The sequence below is a fragment of the Chelonoidis abingdonii genome, chromosome 3, assembly GCF_003597395.2.
Source record: "Chelonoidis abingdonii isolate Lonesome George chromosome 3, CheloAbing_2.0, whole genome shotgun sequence".
NCBI lineage: Eukaryota > Metazoa > Chordata > Testudines > Testudinidae > Chelonoidis > Chelonoidis abingdonii.
Window position 1 is genome coordinate 29,818,213 of NC_133771.1, and position 19,890 is coordinate 29,838,102.

Below are 19,890 nucleotides of genomic sequence, written 5' to 3' on the forward strand. Positions count from 1 at the left end.
GCTCTCTAGCCACACAAGCTGTCTCCCTGTTTTTGCAGTGTAGTGTCCTGTTGCTTCCTCACTGCTGGAACTTTTCCCTGCCCCAGGGAGCAGCCAGGGCCTTTCTCTAACAGTGGGGAAGGTCCCCTTTGCCAGAGCCCGTTACTGCTGCATGTAGCTGGACCCTGCAGTGTTGAATGTATCCAGCTTTCCACGGCAGATGGTAGCTATGTCTACCCTACACGCCAGTGTAGACAAGGCCTATATATACCCAGCTAGATGGACAAGCACTTTTTAAAAAATGTACCATTAAAAATAAACTTGTAGGATACTAGACGTCCCTGCTATTGCTCCAACATGATGTTGTACCATCTGTTGAAACAGCTTTCAGCTTTCGCAGCGTAACTTGGGATGGGAGGCTCAAGAAGGAAGGAGAAATATACTGACAGCAAGTTTTACAAAGAAAGGCCATACTGGACATTTTCTTGACAGCAGCTTGCTTGTGAGTTCAGTGTGGTTGAGTTAATGTTACATATTGTACATTCAACTGCCACAGTTGAAACTGTAGTGAATTATTGTTTTCTTGGGAGGCTGATGTGTCATGTGCTAGATGAGAAATGTAGGCCCTTTTGCCTACAAGACTACAATATTGATGTAACATTAGTCCCATAATTCTTGCTGACCCAACTGTCCAACAATATCCTAAGTACCGGGTTGATTTATGATGCATTTGTTCCCACTGTGGACAAAAGAGTACCTTTAGCGTACAGAATCTCTTGGATTTGCTCCTGAAATTGAGCACACGGACACATCTATAGCTACATTTGTCCCAGTAATATCTTCAGGTGAGAGGAGAGGATGTCAGAAGAATAGAGGGACCAATTTTTCTACAGAGAAAATGGACATCCTGGTGGGATGGTAGCCAGCATTATAAAAGGGAGGAGCATGCGGATTAGGTACAGGCATCATGAATACAGTCTTAAAGGAGCTAGCACTGTCTTTCTGCAGCATAGGAATGTGTTTAGCCGGAAACACTGATCACAGCACTATGCTGGATAGTAGCATTGTCAGTGAACCCCACACATGCTACATACCTACTACTCAGCCACCGTGCAGTTCTCCAGGCTAACCCAGCTGAGACTGTCCAAAGTGCTGAGTACTGTACCACTGTGCCAGCAGGGTGCTCTGTATCTCTGATAATCTGCACACTGACTGCATAAAACATCCTCTCATTCTAATAGGTCACCACATTGGCTGTGGGGAGTGCCTTAAAGACAGTGTAGCCTGTGGTACCCAGGACATTTGGGACAGCGCCATAGCCTTTTGGCTATACGTAAACTGATCAATCCTCCCAGCGCTGGCACTCAGAAACTGATCTATGAAGGTGGAAGAGAAGACTGGCTTTAATGCCTTCAGTGTGGGAGATTTTTTTTTCTGGCATCAGACTCCTCTGCTAGAAGGAACCATTGCACAATGGTGACTTTAACTCCTACTGATATTGGACAGCTTCTACATTTGTGACTCTAGATAATCTTGAAACTCCTCATGGGGACTTGGAATAGTTTGTCACTCCTATGCCTTGCTCACCCCACGAATAGTCATCTGACCCATAAATATTGGTGTGCAGATACGGTTGAGCTCTTCTCTGCCCATAGGGCCTCTCACCCTCTTCCCATTCCTCCTCCTCTTTGACCTAGAGGTTGGCTAAACTGTGATATGGGTAGCAAGCAGTGCAAACTGATGTCAAATGCTTGCCTGGTTGTCTCTGGGTGTTGTGTTTAAGACGGCTGGTGTAACAAGGGAATGTAGTGCAGGTGGTGTAGGTTACTCCTCTGCTGATGACACTTAGGATATTTCTTGTATGGATTTTTGGGGCTGCAGTTTCCATTAATGCCTTGGATCCTTCCATTAAAAATTCTGCGGAGGGCGCATTTTCTTGAACAAGTCTCCAAGCCACCTTTTGTACCAGGTGACTTTAAATAGCTACACTGCTCTTTACTTGCCGCTCCCCATGCGTCTTCTGTGTGCATCTTCTAAAACAGCCTCAGCAATCACAAACATTAGTTTGCCCCTGTTGTTGCAGATGCAATAGCCAAATTCTTGTGCCACAAACCTTTTGATATTTGTGCTGGGTTTGACAAAACAGTACAAGTATCAGCATTCGCAGCCAACCAACCACTTCCAATACCTTTGAATTAGGTCCAGTTGACAGAAAAAGTCAGGGAAATGAATAAATTACTGCCACATTTTTCTTGTTTTCTTTTTGCTAGCATAGTGTGTAAGAAAATAGGTGAGATTTAGAAGTTTGCTAATTTCCAGTGTTTAATACATCAATACGGATTACTGGAAGTCTCCCTCACAGTTTACAAGTCCCACTGCCTTTGAGAGGAAGCTAATTTGTTCTTATTTGTTACAGAACAGAAAGCCTGGCAGTAGTTAGATAGACAGACAGTTGCTCTTTCAGAAGGACAAGGAATGAAAAAGATGTGTGAGATCGCACTGTCTGTATCGAGGAAGACAGTGTCAGAACTTTCTTAAAGATAGGCAAACATTAAAAGGAACAAAAGCACAGTGGAGCCAGTTCTCCAAGAACTGTGGATATTTTGCTTTAAATTGTATAGTGAACAATGCCATAGCTGCAGGTAAAGGTACAATTTGTTGGTCCTCTGGGGTACATTTTGTTGGTCTGAGTACAAAAATGGGGAGCTGTGGGTGCTTGGTTGTAACATTAACCCCTATGACTTCTGGCAAATCACCGAGAGTCTGATTTTTCAGAAGACCACAGTATGCAAAACTCCTTTGAAAGTCATTGGGAGCTGTGGGCACTCAGCACCTTTGAAAATCAGGCCCTTAGTGATGCCACTGATTTTGGGCACCTCCATTTTTATGTGCCCACCTCTTCAGAGGTGCCGAGCTGCTGCTTTTGGTGCTGTGGTTTCTCAGTGGCACACACTGGCCTAGTGTGCATGATCTTGACTCATGTTGGTGGCTTGTCCCAGTTACTGGACACCCTGCTAGTATTGGCTAGCTAAAGATGTTCTCTTGTAGCTCAAGTACTATAGGCTTCAGAGCCAATATTAGACCATTTACCATCATACGCAGATATCCCCATCGTCTGAACTGTCTTGGCTGCATGGGGAGAGGGAACAGGCCATCTGTCGGCCACTCAGACAGTTTCGGTCAAGCCACAACTGCTGCTGCTCCTCCCCGCATGGTGTAGGGATAGCATGGCCAGGCTGCAGCTGCATCAGCATAGCTGTTCCCAGACCCCCACGCTACTGATTGTATGTGTATATGGGGGGAGGGGTTCCTTGTAAGGGGCAGATCCTACCATCTCTGGAAGCTCTCCCAGATGGCAAGAGGGGAAGCTGGACAGAAACCACAGGGATTTAGCAGCCCATTTGCATAGCTATTGCTACTGCTACCAGGGAGAGATGGGGCAGCTGGGCAAAGCCACCTTGAAAATTCAGTGCCTTCAGTGACTGCCTGGGTGGCCTTCATGAAATGGCCATCCAGAAAGGATTTTGTGCCTTTTTGTGCTGAATTGAAGTGCTCAGTCTCCTGAGTTCTGGTGGGTGGGTGTGTACAGTTATGATTCATTCCACTAAGCACTTCTGAAAAAATCAGACTCTACCGATCCCAGTTTCAGCACTCAAAATCAGAAGCTGTTTGAAAAATTGCCCCTTAAAGCTCTGCTTCATTTTGGCCACATGTGAAAGTGTAGATTTACACTGGTGGTGTGAAGCTTTGAGGATTTAAACTAAGATATTGGTGATACAATAAGCATATGGATTATCTCTTTCAGAGTATCAGAATATTACTATGCTCATAAAATATGCTCGGAAATAAGGAAATGTCTTATATAGTATTCCTCAAAATTAGCCATGTAATTTAAATATATGTATTTCTCTAATGACCCATAAGCATTATTTTGTAGGCATTATTGTGAAGATTAGTTATCTCACAGAAAGTAGGAAAATTGCAATGTTTCACCCATAGAACCCACAATTACTCAGTTGTACATTGAGGGCAGGTTTCAGGAGATTGTTTCAACTGAAACACAATTTGCCTTCTTGGAATTAACAATTGCAGTTAGGTGAAAAGGGCAGGTTAAATATGATTAGTAAGAATAAAAGCAGGTAGAGGGGAAGGGAAGTGCAACAAACCTGAGACAGCAAGTTTAACCAACTCCCAAATCTCATTCAAATCTAGCCTGTGCTGAATATTAACGTCTGAGCACTATTTCTGTAGCCTATTTAGAATGAATTTGGTCACCTTGGTCTAGTTCCTAGTGACAGAATTCGCCTCGATAGTTGGCACTAAAGGTCATCTCTGGCAGCCTCAGATCAACATGGGAAATAAACTATTGTCTCATCCAGTGTGGGCTACCACTCCAGGTCAGAACTGAGGCACATTGCATTGTGGGGAGTCTCACACTGCTGCTGCTCAGATGTACCTATTCTGTGACTAACCAGAGGATTTTAGTCTCAAAGGCCACATTACCTTAGTGCAAAATCAGATTCTCACATCCGCCTACTGTGGGTTCTAACACCTTCCTCTGAAAGATCTGGCCACTGCCAGGGCCACCCAGAGGATTCAGGGGGCCTGGGGCAAAGCAATTTCGGGGGCCCCTTCCATAAAAAAAAGTTGCAATACTACAGAATACTGTATTCTCGTGGGGGGCCCTGTGGGGCCCGGGGCCTGGGGCAAATTGCCCCACTTGCTCCTTCCCCTCCCTCTCCCGGGCAGCCCTGGTCACTGCAGGAGACAGGATACTGGCCTCAATGGACCTTAGGTCTTATCCAGTATGACAACTTCTACAATCTTAAATTTACACATTTTTCAGTTTAACATTTTCAGTCCTCAAGAGTTTTACTTTGTTTTGCCTATTTTTCTGTCATCTCTGTGAATGTGGCTTTGTCTCTTTGTGTTTTGTGTATGAACGAATAAACTGCACACACAATTTTTCATTACAGAGAATAGTTCTAAAAATATTGTGGAAAATGTGACTTTGTAGAGACCATGTTGTTGGCACCTTATAAAATTAACCCAGCTACAATGCCAGCTGCTGATTTGCTTTGCTCCTTGATTTACAGTTACTCGTGATTTGCTTTGTTCCTTGATTTACAGTTACTCATAGGCTCACTGATGGGTGGGAACATATTTACTGTTTCTATTCAGAGTGTTTCTTGTGCTGTGTGGTTTAACCCAACAGGTGGTGGTCAGGAAAAGCAGAAAAGTGTGCTGACTCACCAAGTCATGATTCCGTTTTCTTTTTAAGTCTGGGGTAGCTCTGAGTTATCTTGAAAGTGAGAAATTGACAGCATAAGCTAGCGCTCGTGACAGCGTAGACCAATGCTGCTCATGGTTCCCCATTCAGCTCTGATCCTTTATTTCCAACACCCCTGACTTCTAATCCTCAGCCTCTGCTAAACTGAAAATGTCATTGTGCCAGATTGTGCAGTGACTCAGTGGTGAGGACCAGTTTCCACCAGCACTAGGAGCACTAGATTCGTTGTACTTAAGTTATATTCTTACCACATTCTCCAAAAACAATTAAGCCCATGTGTTATCCAACCATCAAAGGATCGGTGGCAGGATCAAGACACTGGCCTGCACTGAGACTGGTGCATAGCCCCAGCCAAGCTCCAGGAGGCAATGAACTTCAAGGCATTCAGGAAATTAATGCACAATTTAAAATAAAAAAAAAATATTTGGAGATATACCTATCTCCTAGAATTGGAAGGGACCTTGAAAGGTCATTGAGTCCAATCCCTGCCTTCACTAGCAGGACCAAATACAGATTTTTGCCCCAGATTTTCCTCACTACACAAGAGAACCATGCCTGCTGAACCACCTCTTAAGAGACTACAGTGCATACCTTCCTTCCCCAGCCAAGGTGGAGGCTGGTGGGGACTTGGCCTGGCCTCCTGCCTTTGGGGTGGATAGTACTGCAGGAGGTACTAGAAGGGAGCAGTTCACATGCTCAGAGGAGCACAGATAATTGGTAACTTCTAGCTGGAGCACTTTCCGCCTTCCACTATTTCTCAAGGAGGGTGCTTTCTATTTAAAGAGCCAATGTGTCCCAATGTATTTAGAGCAACATTGTACAGAATGTGGGCTGGACACTAAATGATATAATCCAGCCCTTAAATGAATGAATTTATTCATACTTGTAAAGCATTTATCTAGGTGCTTTTAAAAAATACTAAAGCACAACTCATCAGATCAAGAAGGCCAATACTTTCCAATCCCCTACGACAAACTACTGCCCTTTATCTATAACTACCCTTTAAATCATATGAGGCCTGGTCTGAGGTTTGCTGCATTTTTGAAGATCATCAATTCAAGCACTGACAGACCAAGGAGGTGGGGGGCAGGGGGAGTTTTAATCAACCTATGGAGATTTATTGTACAGTATTGCAGCTTTAGGGCTTAAGCAATTGAGTAGAAACATATGTCACTTCTGCACTGCAAAAGACTGTGCTATGCCACTAAATCAAACCTATTTTTTTTTCTAGATTTTGCCCCAAGTTAAAACTGTTGGAAACGTTCCATTTCAGCTGTTTATCCATTTGAAAATGCATCTTCCAGCTGGGCTACAATCTTTTGAATGGACTTTAGCAGAGTTAGTGCAATGCTTCTCTAACGTCTATAGAGCAACTGTCTTGTGGTCAGAGCAGTTATATTTCCATCAGTGGTCAGGCTCCTCTTTTGTCCTTGAGGGAGGGGCGTTCTTTCACTTCTGCATTTAGTCATGTTAGTGTAACAATAATAAAAACATAGAGATGGACACCCAGATAAGAATATTTTCTGGTCTTATGTTGTTGTCTTGCCCTTGCCTCTTTAATTTCTTTTCCTCTAGTTATGTTACATGGTAAAAACTTATGCATGGTCTCTGAGCATTCTCTGCTTCACAGCATCTGAGGATATACACAGCATACTGTATTTATCATTCAGGCTACATTTTTAACAACACACCACTTAGCATTTATAAAGCAGGGGACATAGCACTTTTTCAAAGAAAATTTAAAACTGGACGTCTTTCTTCTAATGCAAATGCAGTTTATATTCTTCTGTCTGGCTTCTAATCCTCGTTTTGCCACACACTTGTTGTGTGATCGTTGTTACTCAATTTCCCATCTGCAAAGTGGGCATAATACTATTCACTAGGATTGCTGATCAGGAATTTTATTATAAAACTTTTTTTTTTGTTGGAAAATGTTTTGTCAAAACAAACTGCAGGAAAGAGTCGATGAACTTTCCATTTTGATCATTAAAAAGTTTCAGAATTGTCAAGATCCTGTTTTGACACTTTTGAAAAAAAAAAGCTCAATTTTTCACATTGAAACAACTTTGTTTCTAAGCTTGTTAATTTCATTCAAAAATGTTTTAATTTTTGTTGAAGATTGAAATGTAAACAAAGCACTTTGACTGATCTTTTTTGTTTGTTTTTGTTTTTTGTTCGAAAAAAACTTAACAATTTTGACTTCAACCCAATTCAGGATGGGAAACATCTGACATCTCAAAAATTCTTTCAGGATGGGAAAACAATTTCCTACCCAGTTCTACCTATTAGAGCTGGCTATTATTTTTTTTTAATTTAGAACTCTTTTCCCAATGAAAAAAAATGTCTTTTTTGAAAACTCAGAACATTTGCAAAAAGCTTTGGGTTTTTTTAGAAATGTTTCTCCATAAAAACTTGAAATTTTGAGTTTTTCCTCGTTTCTTTTTTTCCCTTTATTAATTTCTACCCCTGAGTGAAGAACTTTTAGGGTTTTTCTTTTTCACTTTTTCATTTTTCATTTTATTTCTTAACATTTCAAAAGTTTGGGTGGCAAAAGGAAATGAAACTCTAGAACTCTGTCATTCTGTGACTTTTTTGAAATAAGCAAACTTTAATTTGGATCACAAAAGGGAAAAAAAGAAAGTGTGGGGTGAAAATCACTCATTTTATTACACTTAACAAAAGAAGTTACATGACAAATTTAAAAATGAGAAATTGTTTTATTGTGATCTTTGGAAAATGGCAACAATTGTGACATTGAAATTTTTCACAAAATTCTTTTTCTTATATTTCAACTCTCTCTAATATTTACCAGCCTCATAGGAGTGTTGCAAGAATTTAATCATTAATGTTTATAAAGCGCCTGGGGAGTTGGGGAGGGACACACTTCAGAAGTGCATATCCATGAGCATCTCCTCAAGTAGTTACTCACTTTCTGTAGTGTGGAGGCTGTACTTACCTTCTTGTGGAATAGGCTATGGGTCCCTGTTCGAAGCATAGTGGGTCCTGGGATCTATGGGAGGTCAGGGTTGTCAGCACCAGAGGGCCTTATGTCTCAGCACTGGGTCTGAGCCCCAGGATACCACAGCTAACTTCACTGGCAGTGCAGCTCAAAGGGAAAGGCATTATCAGTTATTTCCCCTGACTCCAGGTGACCCTAGGGGTGGAGTGCCACAGAATACATAATAGAGCTGGTCAAGAAATCATCCTCCTGTGAAAAGCGCTCATTGGAAATTATTTGAAGTTTTGGGTTGAAATTTCCAAACTAAATTAAAATTTTCATTTTTGTCTTGACTCTCACTGAACATTTTTACTTTTATTTTGTTGGGAAATGCAACTCAGAGTGAAATGAATGTTTTTCATTTCACCCCAATATTTTGAGTGGGAAAATTTTGTGCTAAATTTTTTTTTCTGACAAACTCTAATATGTAAAGCAGACCCTCTGAAAGGTGAGAGTGGGGACTATGTGAAATCCTAGACCCATTCAAGTCGGTTATAAAATTCCTTTTGACTTGAATGGGACCAGAATTTCACCCCTTATGCCTCTTTGTCTAGCTCCCTCCCAACTCCTCCTTATAATTCCTCCAGGCTCCATCCCCCTAAAGCCCAAGTGTTGTGAAGTGCCCTCTGTAGGGTCCAGAAAAGGAGGAGAGATTAAAGTGAATTGGCCTAATCTCATACTTAAAGTTAAGCACGGGGTTAGTTTGTACTTGGTCAGGGCCACTGTGCTCAGCACCTTACACAATCGAGCCCTTCAAGAGAATATACATGTTTCTAAAAAGTTGGTTAGGATTTGTAAGCAAAATAAAGTGTGTTTAAAAAAACTCCAACACACTGACAAGCTCTTAACTGCAGATCTAACTGTTAATATGTAACTTGTATGACAGTTATGATAATGTGATGGGATAGGATGTGACGGGGACATGTGACAGTATGTAGCTTGTAACTGTTAACATGTAATTTGTGTGACAGTTATGATACTCTTTTGAACTAAAGGGTTGCCCATTGGAACATCATAAAGAAATAAAGTAAAACACACTTTCATTTTAAAATCTATAAGAAACACAATGCCTGCTGATGGCTTATATGGTATGCTTGTTAAAGACAACCTCAAACCCTATTACAAAATAAAAGATAGCAATGGAGTTCTTTTAGGGTGGAGACATATTGCTGGAGGAAATATTGCACAGGGAACACACTTTAATGCCTGCCAACCCTTTTGAATGTAACATTATAAGGAAAGTGCAGGCCCTCTCAGAGGTCCAGAGAGGCCCAGGCCACTTCCAGCTTTGGAGGCCCCTAGCCATAATAAAAATAAAAAATGACGACACATGAAAACAAAATAATGCACCAAAAAAAGAGTGAGACATAATATGAATACTTTTTTTTAATTAAACAAGTGCTTTTCTAGCCATTTTCTGTGCAAATGCACTAATTATTGAGGAAAAATCTAGCTTTCATGCAATGTCACAGTTGATATTCAGCATGGCAAGCCCATTCAAACGGTCTTGTCCCATAGTTGAATGGTGATAGTTCTTTACCTGCTTCAACACGTTGAAGGTGCGTTCATCTGAAGCCACTGATGCAGGCAAAATGACAAAAATACGCAATATTTATCAATATTTTAACTCTTTAATATGACAATCTATATCAGTTAACAAAAAAAGATGTCTTTTACCAAATCACATCTATTATTTGCAGCTCTAAGCTAAGAGAGTGTGTCACATTTTGACCTGATAGAGATGCACATAAAAACAAGTTGCAAAAATTATCAAATGCCAAAAAATTAAGAAGTGTCTAAATTTGAGGCCCCCTTTGAGCTTGAGGCCCACGCCAAATGGCCCTCCTGGTCCACCGTCTGATTGGTCCTGGGAAAGTGATTATCTTCCAGTTTGAAACCTTGGATCAAACCCTGACAAAGGATCCTGCAAGAGTTGCTCTCTAAATTCATGTCCTGATATGATTATCATGGGACAAGACAACAACATTGCAGAAGTGCTGATTCCTGTCTATGAAAATGAAAGAACATTATTCATTATCCATGGAAATTAAGGACTTGTTTTAAAAAAAAAAAAAAAAAAGCTCAGCTCCAAAATAGGTAACCAGGTTTTCAAAAGAGCTCACAATGTTTGGTGCTGAATTCTTTTGGGAATCTGACTGGGTCACAATGGACTGCTGCCTGTTTTTGAAAATCTGGCCCATATGTAAGTGTTTAAAAATGGTAATTGAATTCTGTTGAAAATCTGTCCTCAGTTGTGGGTGCTTGGCCTTGAAAATTGGTAGTTTACGAAAGAAAGAGGAAGGATTCAGAAATGCTTTAAGAGTTTGAATCCATCCTGATCTCTCTACCAAAGTGATCTAGAGATCTGGTTGCGTAAGACTGAGACAAGCATCCCCATGCTTGAATGGCTATACTTGGTATGATTTACCCATAACTGGTGGTATTGCTGCATTGTGGCAATTCTCACAGGCTTTGGTATGTCTTCAGTTATGTAATGTGGTCTCTAGAACAACAGTCACTGGAGAGGGAGAGGAGCTGTGTATGTGAAGAAGCCAAGTGGCAACTGCTGAAGGAACTCAGGGCAGCATTCTGCAGGAGGCAAAATGCCTTCAGGTGCATTGTGGAAGAGTACTTTGAAGTGGGTCTCTTTCCTCTTTCTTGGAGATGGGCCACACATGCTCCTGAGCACCAGACTCCTACCACCAGGCAGTATGCAGGAGGGTTGGGCTCTGGTCATTCCCTCACCTGCTCCCATCACATAACCTTTTGAGTGAGGTGCCATCTCTAGCAGCTCTGTCGCTACCCTATACCATGCGCTTAGAGAGCACAAGGACTACGATTCTGGCTGCTCCATGCTTCCATGTATAAGGGAGGAAATAGAATCCGTGAGAGCCCCATTTGTGCACGCACAGGCAGCCAGAATCCAGAATACTGTGGTGTGGGCTGTGGTCTCTTATAGGACATTGTCTCTTAAAATGTAATCCCTTAGGAATACAGCACTACATTGCTGAGGTTGCTAAATAACACGTAACTGTCACCAAACTGTAAAGTCATTTTAGCAAACAATGACACTTAGTGGTATTTTGGAGATATTCAGGAGTAGGGGCGATAAAGTACAGCTCATCGCCATTAATTACTTGAAATATGAAAGATCAGAGAGGATTATCTCAAAGGTTTGATCTGCAACATGAAATGAAATTACTGCAGCCAAAATGTCAGAGTCCAAGGACTGTCAGCATGGTAGCCTTGCCTCTTCCTACAGCTGTGAAGATAAGACTGTTCTATCCTATTCTTAGACTGTGAGCTCCTTTGGGCAGTGATCTCATCTCTACATGTTTGGCAAGTGCTTGCTGCATTCTGTAATCTAAATAAAAGTAATAATACGGAAAGAAGGGGCGTGCATGCTACAGTCGTGTTCCTTCGGTAGCATGTGTTCTCTGAAAGCATCAAACCAAAATAGACTGTCATGCCCATTGCTACTGTGTATGAGTCTGACTGCACTTATATCTGTGGTTAACCTGCACAGCTGCCATCTGGATTCCTCCTGCAACCTGCCCACTTGATGGAGATCATGGCTTCCAGCTAACTTTGGGCTGGCGTGTCACATTTCAGCACACCATCTTGTGCCAAGGACAAGAAGGGCCCATATTACATGTAAACACTGAAAACTACAGGTTACTTATACACAGGGTGTAAACTGTTACCTAAGGGGGATTTTAATCTTATGTCATCATGAATACTCTGCATCATAGTGCATAGGTGTACAATTTCTAGAACTGGGTTCATCCTTTATCACTTAAAACTTTTTCAGCCTTATTTGTTTTTAACATATTTTGAGGACTTTGAACTGTAGGTTTGTTTTGGTAAGTTATTTATTTTGTGTACCTTTAAATTTCACCAAGGTAATTTCACCATGGTAATGTCCCTCTGTATGTCACTGGGGCATTGTCCCTTCAAGACAAGATCCTCAACTAGAATGGTGGGGCTAATTGCACTTGACTTTGTTTGAGCAAATCTCTCTGTTCAGACAAGCTAACCCATAGTGTTGACTTCCTACATGAAAGCCCATGGTACATACTGGGCTACCGCTCTCTAGACCATGCATGGTCTAAATTTCTAAAGCTTTGCATGCATAATACCAAAGTGTATGTTCATACTGAGGTTTTGTACAAACATTTGTGAGTACAAATTCCTGACTTGTAGCACCAGCTGTGTGAGTGCAAATCAAACGTATACAAAAACATGCATGTGTTTTTAACAATTTAGGTCAGAAGTTTCATGGAAAATCCTGACACTAGTTGTGGGTATTGCAAATCCACAGAATGGCATTCACAGCCTTAAGGCCTGGTCTAGTCACCCTCCCGTTTAGCTGTCCTGCAGTGACTTTAGTGATGGTCAATGCAGTGACTAATTCACCATTCCTGCCCGACTCTTGCTTCAGGACATCTTTCGTCTTAAGGCTTGTCCCTGGAAAACCCTTTTACCTTTTCTTTTTGAATATTGAGCAGCCACATTAAATGTCTATGTCAGAAGGCAGAGGATGTATGGCCTCTTCTCCCTCTACTGCTGTAGCATAGCCTCCTTATAGGGTCTGCTACCTTCCTGATTCTCTCTTTGTGGGCTGGGAGTGTATCCTCTCTGCATTCTGCATGTTGAACTCCCAGTGAAGGCCCTGGAAGTTAGGTAAGCAGACTTCTGGCATGTGTATTGTTACCCTTTCTTCAGATACCAGTGTCTTATTCTGACACCGGAGTCACCCCTCTACCAAGCAACAGTGGATTTCTGGGGACTTGCAAATCTGCTTTCCAGGGGAGGAGAAATGAGTGACAGAGTCTTAGTATTTCAAGAGTAACTTGTTTTATTTACGCACACACACTGTTATGTACAAACCCTACAAACAGAAAAGTTAGATGAAAACATAAGATACGCCTGCTGGAAGGTTGCAATAACACTATATTTCTTAGAACTCAGAATGATAACACACAAGGGACAGGGGGAGAGAGTATATGTGCAGGCTGCTCCTTAAAACAGAGACACGGCTTGACTCATCTTACTGTAGACTGTCTGCAAACTGACTGCTGCTAGGCCCAGATCACACACTTGCCTACAAGCAGGACCAGAGAAACCCCACAGAATTAAAAGTGGTAGCATATATTTTTAGCACAATTTTCAATACACCATATTGTGACATTACACCCCAGAAGGCTTTATGGAAATCTGCTTATAAATGTATATATGACATAACTGGAATATGTTTTATGCTACATATGCCATGTAACATGTCTCTGTAAAGGTTATAATCTACTGAATCTATTCCTCCTATTTGTATGCATGTATCATTCAAAGTTATGAATATTGGCTGTGTACTTGCTTGATTTCTAAGTAGCCTTAGTAAAGCATTTGGTCAGCTCCTTGAGAAAGGAATGTTCAAGTTAAGTGTCCAGTCGAGAAGCACTTAATGGACAATGGATCTTCGAAGGCTCCAATCCACATAAGAATTCTACTTCAGGACGTTCAAGGCAGCATGTGAACCATGGCTGCTACCTGTAAATTCTGAGTCATGTGTGGACTCCAAAACTCCATCTTGGAGCTGGACTTTGCATAGGAGAGAGAAGGGGGTCTCCACCCACAAGAAAAGGTCTGTAAAAACCCCTGGGAGACCCCTCCATTTTGTCTTCAGCTGGCTCAAGAGATAGCCTCTCCACCCCGCAGAATACCTGAGAGAAACTGGAACAAAGGACATTAACTACAGGGGGTATAAATGATTGCTGGACCCAGACTAGAAGGAGACTAGTCTGTAAAAGGAAGCTTACTGGAAGATCTCTGAGGGTGAGGTTTTATCCGTATTCAGTTTTATTACTTATTAGGTTTAGACTTGCGTGTTTTATTTTATTTTGTCTGGTAATTCCCTTTCTTCTGTGTTCTACTACTTGGAACCACTTAAATCCTACTTTCTGTATTTAATACAATTATTTTTTACTTACTAATTAACCCAGAGTATGTATGGGATTGTGTCAGAGGTGAAAGTAAGCTGGTATGCTCTGGTACGGCATACCGGCAAGAGAGGATGCACCGTACTGGTGTGGATCGGCTTCCCCTGGCTGGTAGCTCCGGGGGTGATTTAAAGGACCTAGGGCTCCCAGCTGCTGCTACCACAGCCTCAGCCCTGGGCCCTTTAAAACGTGATTTAAAGTGCCCAGGGATTTAAAGGCCACGCCTTTTCTGGTTGAGGCCCCGCCCCCTCTTAAGGACTCCAGATACCAGTTAATCCTTTAAGTTACTTTCATCCCTGGACTGCATATACTTAGCGTGACAGTGCAATTTCCTGGACAAACCTTACTGAATTAAGTTTAAGTATCTTTAGAGTCTATTGTATTGGAAATGCAAAGTTTAATAATTTTGAGGGATTGTACATAATGTCTCTAGGGGGAGAGACATGACTAACGTAAACCTTGAGAAGTGTTATGAGCTTGAAACAACTATCTGAAATGACATACAGCCTCTGGGTCTGCAGGAAGTCAGTCTTTTGAAGTTTCTCCCTGACAAGGGGACCTTGGTCTGCTGATCACCTGATAAAAGAGGACAAGATCAGAGACCAAAACAGTATAAAGCAGTCACTGAAAGGTTCACGAGTAAACTTGTAACCAGAGAAAAAACTCTTGGTGGGGCTTGGAGGACTGTTCACCTGCCAGAGCCCTTGATGGAGCTGGGTTGATCTCTGGTAAACTTCTTATCATGTGTCGTAGGTTCTTTTACTGTTTTTAATATGTTTTCTCTGCAATGTGTTCACTTCGAGAATATATGTGCTTGCTTAGACAAAGTTGTGCAATACCTCATAATGGTGAACAGTTACGTTGTTTATAGCATCTGAGAAGAAAAACAAAGCAGGCATGCTCAGGCAGTTTGACTTGATGAGGAACCCTCAGTATGGGCAGGGAACTGCACAGCCTGGAAAAACCCCAGTCAGGAGGAGGAGAGACATGGGTTTCTACCCAAGAGATACGAAAGCTGGGGATCCAGAAGGCTGATGGCCTTGAAAGACCATAGAGGAGGAATACAGGTCCAATTACACTGAACTGTGACACTTTGAAATACACAATTCAGGTAAATTAGGTGCCAATTTTCCCATATGATTTTAGATTAAATTTCTTTGTGATATGACCAGTCCTATGTCCACTGATTACACAAAATCCTGAAAGTCCATCAGATTTTTTGGTATGTAGAATAAGCCCCTGAGGATTTAGAGCATTTCCCCCCCAAACATACACAGGACAAGAGTGTTAGTCTTTTTTACCTTCTTAATTATTATAGGAGTATAAATGCAACCCCTGCCTCTGTGCATTACACATTCCCCTATGATCACTTGCAAAATGACTAGGAAAATTTACTATCCAAAGTGCACAATCTATTCACCATTTACCATGAGGCTGATAGAGGGAGAAAAACAATACTTTACTTTCCCATAAAAAAATTACTTTCCTGGGGCCAATAGAAATTTCACATGATCCTTCCACGATGAGGAGCCTTGGTTATGGGAAGAGACTGGAAATCATGGCTCCTGTGTTTTATTTCTTTATTCTTCATGATTTCAGGGAGGCATTTAGTATCACAAGTTTACCACTAGTAAGCTTAATATTCTAATAATACTTTCTCTCAGAAGGTGTGATGAAGCTTAAATAACTAATGTTTGTAAAGCAATGTGAGTTTTTTCAAATTAAAAAAGCACTATGTAAAGACAAATTGCTATCATTATTAAGTGCAAAGTACATTTAGTATAAAGCCATAGGAGTTCAGGTCATCCCTGTTAAGGGCAAGCTACATTGATTTTTTTCCTAATCAGTAACTTAAAGTTCTGAATGTTTAAGATCAGTAATGCTGGTGGGTTTTAGACCAATCACTGGCTCACTGAAAAAAAAGCATTAAGTGAAAGCAGTCCAACACTCAGTTTCAAATATATCTTATGTGCTTAACTAACCAAAAGGGTCCGGTTCTGTTGCAGTGTTAAGTATTTAACTCTTGTAGATCATCACCTGCCTATGGAACATTCTTAGATATAAAGATTCCCACAGAACATGGAAATATTTTTTTATTAAAAGACATTGCACCCATTTTGCTTAGAAGAGCAATAGAAAAGTTCAGACATTGAGATAGGCGTTCCTCAGTAGCAATAAACTGAAATGCTTTTGTAATTACATTTTTTGTAGTGGTCAACGAGGTGGATGGCTCAATGAACTAATGATGGAATTAAGGCATGTTTCTCCTTTAGGTCATCAAGACAACTGTGAGTCAGTTCAATATTGCATAAAAGCTCTTACCATCTGAGGCTGTCCCATGGTCTATGTAAAATGGGTTTGTGGACTTAGTGCAGTTTCATATTTCAAAAACTACCAACACAACAACTAGAACTAACTGATACTGTTGGTTAGGAATGCCAGTAGAAAGGCCAAGGAAGAGAACATCAAGTCAGACACCTTCCAGGAGTAGGCCTTCCATATTCAGTATTTTAGTATGGTGAACCTGTCTTGGCAATACCCATGCTATACTGCTCCAGAGGATAAACACAGCTATATTTTTCTTCTATGAATATTGCATGCACTTTAAAATACTACCATGCATGTGACACCACCTACTGTTTTTGTTTTGTGGGCATAACCTCTAGTCAACAGCTGCAAACCTAAGACATGGATTTCAATTGGATAGTCTTACAGAGACATCAGGCTTCACCTGGGTATAAGCAAAAACTGATAAAAAGAACTACACTAAAACTAATATAGGATTTTTCCAATATTTGATTATCAATACATTGTTTCTAACAGCCCCATCTGCTGAATCCGAATAATATTATACAGATATATCTTGAATAAACTGGGCATGCAAAATAACGATCACTGTTGAACCTGCAAATTGGGTAATGTAGAGCTCTTTGACCACCTGATTTACTTTTATTTTCCATTTAGTTCCAGTGAGCAATTATGGTAACTATGAGCATGATTTAGGCATGTAATTCTGCACACACTTTCACACACACAGATCTAGAACCATAAAATCAGACTTTCTGTGATCAACACAAATTGGGTGTGCTCAAACTGCTCTTTTGAAATGTTTCTGTTACATTTTGACACCTGAATATTTTAAGTATCTGTCTGTTTCTATGTTTGGAAGTTTGTGTAATATGCATACTTTCTTTATGAGATGTGATACCCGGTTTAAATATTTTCAATTTTATACCTGACAAGGAAGTAATCTTACTGCCTCATGGACGTATATCAAATATGAATTCATCTAATTATTACTAAAAAATGCCAGAATGAGAAGACTAAAAGGTGAATGGTACAAAAAGGAAGAGGAGACCAATAGAAAATCTCAATAACTACTCCAGCTATTGAAAACAATATTTACTTTATCTGAGTTAACACTGTGAAGAATATCTAACTAAGCAGTATAAAAACAAATTTAGGGATGCCTGGAAAAGCTTTCTGGAAGGTATCTGAATTTCAAATAGTTCGTTGGCTGTTTTAATACCAAATCTTTGCCCCCTACAACACCTGTCTGTGATACGTGGATTAAGTCCCACATACCTTTCTCTGTGCCAGACTGGAGGGCATGCAGTGGAGTGCTGGGACACAACAGGTGCTGAGCCTGTATTTTTGTTGTTCCAACCCTGGCTTCTGATTCGAGAAATTCTTCTGACTTAACTGCCACTCCTCAAACCACAGCTTAAAAAATTGTCCTATTTGCCAAAATGTCTGGCACTGCATCATTTAAAAATATATTTATTAGCAATTTAATTGTTTTGTATAAGGTGTCTAGGATGCTTGGCAGAAAAGGGTACCATGCAAATATTTTTTGTTGTTATACAGGGTAACACAATCATTCAGAATGCGATGCTATCTCTGGGTATCAGATGTATTAGAAATGTGCAAGCCAGCACATTTTTAATCACTAATATCCCACCTAACATGTGGAATACATAAAAGATGCTGATTCGAGGCATTTTACTTGCACTGTTTCAAAGCTAGAATTTGAGACCCATCTTCTCAAGTGCTTTGCTGTTAAGAAAACAGGATCACAAACAACGATGGACCTGCCAAAACAGGCAAGCTATTTTCTGCTGCCTTCCATCTCCAGCTTGAGATGGTGATTTAAGATCTAAGTTGAAAAAATACTTTGCAAATGTAGGAAGCCAAAGCAATGCCTCTAATTACAGTAGTAAAGTAGAAGGAATGACTTATTTTTGTTGGTTTCTCTTTACTGAGCCAGTTCCGACATCCTATGTTGTGTGGTGACCTTTTTTTTTTTTTTAAACATACGTCGTGATGAGCTGAAAATCCGCACTGGGTACACTGCTCTTTCCACCATGTAAATGAGAAGTGAAAATAGATTCATGTTTGTGTGTGGAGACTGCACTGACAATATAATGAGTTGCAGTGGTAAATAATCATGACTGGCCCCCCAGTTAGACAGGAAAAGGAACAATATCTGGACCAGCCAAGCAGTATGCTTGGTATTGGAGAGTACTATTAAAATCAAACAATGACTCTACTTAGGATGAAATTCACCCTAGTGCAGAGGGACTGCACAAGGCTATGTACAGCACTTACGCCTTGAGTTGAGACTGCACCAAGGAGCTGGCTATTAAACATGCTATCCTCTGTGCATAATGGAGGGGTCTCAATAATGGTCCTGTGTAGAAGGCAGTGAAAGGCTGGTGTGGACCAGAGGGAAAGGCCATGGGATGTGAAATTACTCAGATGGCCCAGCAGCCTGTACAAGTAGCGTGGTGGTAGTAATGGGAGCTGTGCCACGGTGGGCAGGGCTACACATAGTACTGAGCCGTGGTCTCGGTTTGACAGCTGGATTTCACCAAGTAACCCAGGCTTTCTGCAGATGACATGAACTGATGTGGTTAACAGTATTTATTACTAGTGTCATTGTGGTGCCAAGAGGAAAGGAGCTGTAATGTGACAGCTACTGTATATTAGCAGAGTAAGTGACAAAGCCTGCCTGGCAGAGCTTGCTATCTGAGGGGGAGAGATTAAGTCACAAAGAGCAGGTGGGCACCCTCTCCTCATTAGAAAGCCATGGGGGATGTGCGCCTAGCTCTCAGCTGTGTCTTTGGAAATCTCCCCCTCAGTAGACAAGACAGACAAAGGTGAGAGAGAGGAAATATTGTCCCTATCTAACAGATGGAGAACTGAGGTTCAGAGAGATGATGGTCAACATCCCCAAAGAATGAAAATTAGGGGCCTAACTACCTTTGAGGATCCGGACCCAAGTGGTGTGCCAAAAGTGTCAAAGCTGGGGATTTGACCTTCCTGACAGGTTAATGGTTTAAATCCAGACCCTGCATGCTTTGTGGCCCCAAAACTGGCAGGATTTGAGTGCACAGTGAAAGCAGGATTGAGCTGTTAAACGGAGAGAATGTGGTTCAGTTCCTTTCATCTCTGCAATATACTAACTCATGTTAACTATGCTTCAATATAAATATATTTCACATGTGGAAAAACTAGAGGCTAGATTAAAAACAGTTCAGCCACATAAAAAGCTCTGTTAACTGCCCAGTTACAAAAAAATGAGCCATTTATGTCAAGTTACAATGCAATCTGATCTAACTAAGGTTCTC